The sequence below is a fragment of the Euphorbia lathyris genome, chromosome 5 (genome assembly GCF_963576675.1).
Source record: "Euphorbia lathyris chromosome 5, ddEupLath1.1, whole genome shotgun sequence".
Lineage (NCBI taxonomy): Eukaryota > Viridiplantae > Streptophyta > Magnoliopsida > Malpighiales > Euphorbiaceae > Euphorbia > Euphorbia lathyris.
In genome coordinates this window covers 74230610-74234276 of record NC_088914.1, presented here as the reverse complement: position 1 = coordinate 74234276, position 3667 = coordinate 74230610, and the positions used below count along the sequence as shown (strand labels likewise).

Genomic DNA, 3667 nt, shown 5'->3' with positions numbered 1-3667 from the left:
ACGGGTTACCTAACGAAAATCCTAATACCCATTTGACAAATTTCTTAGAAATTTGTGACACTTTCAAAATTACTGATGTAACTGCAGAAGCAATCAAACTTCGCCTTTTTCCTTTTACTTTGAAGGATCGAGCCAAAGAATGGTTAACTTCTATGCCAGCCGCATCATTTGAGACTTGGGAGCAATTAGCCCAAGCATTTTTATCAAAATTTTTTCCTTTAGCAAAAACCGCAAGAGTCATTAAAGAGTTAACGTCTTTTTCTCAAAATGATAGTGAAACTCTTTATGAGGCTTGGGAACGTTTTAAAGAACTTCAACGTTTATGCCCACACCACCAATTGCCCGCTGAACTTTTAATGCAAACATTTTATAATGGACTAAATCCTACAACTAGAGGTTCATTGGACGCTATGTCTGGAGGGTTATTCATGAAGAAAACATCTGCCCAAGCTAGAGAACTTTTAGAGGAAATGGCAATCAACAGCAGTATGTGGCCCGCGGAACGTGGACACATACCAGTAGCAAAACCATCATCCTCAACTACATCGTCAGTTAAAGGTATAGTGAATCTTGATCCAGTAGCGATGTTGCAAGCCCAATTTTCTGCCTTGTCGCACAAAATTGATAGGTTTATGGCACCGTGTGATCCAAATGGTAAGCCAATCCAAACGGATGTGGATTACGAAGGTATGAGTGAAATTGAACATGTAAATTTTGTCCAAGGGCAAAATCAAAATAATAACCCTTATTCCAATACATATAATCCTGGATGGAGAAATCATCCTAACTTTAACTGGAGAGACAATAATAATGTTAATGCTAATCAAAATCGTACTACTAATTATCAAAATCAATCAAGAGATTCGATTAGCACTTTATCTTCTAAAATCGACAAATTCATTGATGCTATGAGCGGAAAAATAAGTAATCACGACGATGGTTTTAAACGGATCGAGAATAAATTCGATCAGCTTATTAAAAACCAATCATCTAGCATCCATAATTTGGAGATTCAAATTGGACAACTCGCTAAATCAATTCCATCCCGCAAAGAGGGAAGTCTTCCAAGCCATACGGAAGAAAATCCGAAAGAGCATGTTAAGGCTATCACTCTTCGTTCAGGAAAAAATTACTCAGGTCCGGAAATGCCCGAAAATTCGACTTTACCTGGAACTGATTTATCAAAGTCCAAAGAAGATATGTTAAATCACAAAGATGCACCGATTGACTCTAGTACAAAAACTTTTGTACCCAAACCACCTTTTCCACACAAAGTCCTCAACAAGGACTATGATAAACAACTTTTAACATTTTTAGACAAACTTAAAAATTTGCATATTAATTTGACGTTTATGGATGCAATTACGCAAATTCCCAATTATGGTAAATTCCTCAAAGATTTAATTTCAAAGAAAATCAGTTGGGAAGGAATTTCGTCCATTTCGCTAACTGAAGATTGCAGTTCGATTGTGTCAAGCAATTTGCCCACAAAACACAAAGATCCCGGATGTTTTACCATTCCGTGTAAATTGGGAGATATAGAATTCCCAAGTTATCTTTGTGATTTAGGAGCGAGCATTAACTTGATGGCATTATCTATTTTTAATAAGTTAGGCTTAGAAGAAGACATCAAATGTACCAATATGGTTTTGCAATTAGCGGATCAAACCACTAAAAGGCCAATGGTCTCTTGGTTGAGACAATATTTTTACTTTGAAAAGACTTTTTCGTTTGTTTACCTTACTGACAAGCATTACATAATTGATCTTTTTCAAATTTCAATTTGGGCAATCCCTCAACTAATTGCTTTCTAGCTAATTTGGCAAGGAGGTCCATGCTTACATGACCAAGTCTCCTATGCCATAGCCAGGAGTATCCTCTTTAGACACTAAGCATATATTTTTAGAAAACTGTTTTTCTAAACTCAACATATATACATTGTCAACACGAGGGGCAGTTAAAATCATCATTTGTTTTTCCCTCGAGTATCCGACACTGAGTGGCGTCAAATACAACCTTTCTACCGCTCTCACACAGCTGAGCTACGCTCAATAGGTTATATTTGAGACCTTTAACTAAGGAGACTGACTCAATAGTAGGGTTACCTCCGATAGTACCTGATCCAACTTTTTATTGTCTCCAAAGCTTACGTTACCACCTCGTTTAAGCTCAAGTGTGCTGAACTGAGTTTCATCACCAGTCATATGCCTCAAGCATGCGCTGTCAATATACCAAATCTTTGACTTCTCCACGCACCTCAGGCTCACCTCATTGGAGTGTTCCTCTTGGTTGGTATCATCTGAGAGGTCAGCTTGCTCAGATTGGCATTGGTCAGCAGCGTCATCGGCCATGAAGCATATATTTGCTGTCTCATTTGCGTCAGCTTCTGATGAGGTTGACTCATCACTGTCACTCCATGTAGCCACCATTGCCTTTTTGCTTCTCCTCTTCTCTTTCTTTAAGTTAGGGCAGCTTGACTTAATGTGCCCAGTTTGATGGCACTCGAAGCATGTGACAGGCTTTGAGCTATCCTTCTTATATCTGCTGTCACTGGACTCAGCTTTGTACCTATCGCCTCTTTTGTATGGCCTCTTGTTGTTCTTGTCATTCTTTCTGAACAACTTCTTCATCTTTCTTGTGAACATGGGCATCTCCTCATCATCTAACGAGTCAGCTTCGGTTGAGTCAGCTTTCATGACAAGTGATTTTTGCTTCTTGTCTTCTGACTTCTCTTTTGCTTCGAAGTTTTTCATAGAGATCTCATGACTCAGCAGAGATCCGATCAGCTCATCGTATTTGTACGTGGTCAAGTCCTGAGCTTCTTCCATAGCTGTCTTCTTAGCTTGCCAGCTTTTGGGAAGACTTCTCAATATTTTCTTCACCTATTCCTCTTCGGTGAAATTCTTTCCGAGCCTCTTGAGCTCGTTTATAATATTGGTGAACCTTGAGTTCATCTCCGAGATGTCTTCGTTTTCATTCATCTCGAACAGCTCGTACAGTCTCATATGTTGGTTCACTTTGGACTCCTTGACCTTGCTTGTGCCTTCATAGGTCACCTCCAGCTTTTTGCAAATCTCCTGTGCTGACTCGCAACCTGAGATTTTATTGTATTCTGCAGCATCTAGAGCACAGTGAAGCATATTGATAGTCGAAGCATTGTTTTGTAGTTTCTTAAGGTCATCTTCTGACCACTCAGTTTCACTCTTAACAACTTTCTCATTGTTAACAGTTTTATAAGGCACGTATGGACCTTGTACTATTACAAGCCATGCACTCATGTTTGTGGCTTGAATAAAGTTTTTCATCCTGTTCTTCCAGAAGGTATAATTAGATCCAAAGAACAGGGGAGGCCGACTAATCGATAATCCCTCAGGGAGTATCTGTGTTGTTTGATTTCCAGGAAGGAAACGAGTGCTGTTCTCAGCCATTTATCAGGATCAGCTCAAGATAGTTATATCTTTGAGTAGTGAGCTATTTGGCTCTGATACAACTTGTTGGTCCCGTATGATTAGTTCCAAAGGGGGGGGGTAGGAACTAATATAATTTTTTCGCTTAATTATGCTGACTTAAGATAATTCTTTAATTACTTTAACTTAGTTCAGGTCAGCACGGCTGAGAAGTGTAAGACAGCTTTAGTCAGATGCTGACTAGAACTGTTTTACTCGTG

At 39.1% G+C, this 3667-nt stretch overlaps 1 non-coding gene across 1 annotated transcript; it reads right to left on the bottom strand.

Annotated features, from left to right (window-relative positions):
- Window positions 1-233: 233 nt before the first annotated feature.
- LOC136231479 (small nucleolar RNA R71) lies at window positions 234-340 on the bottom strand. Its single transcript, XR_010689859.1, has one exon. It is a non-coding gene; the product is annotated as a small nucleolar RNA R71 (small nucleolar RNA).
- Between the last annotated feature and the right edge of the window lie 3327 nt (window positions 341-3667).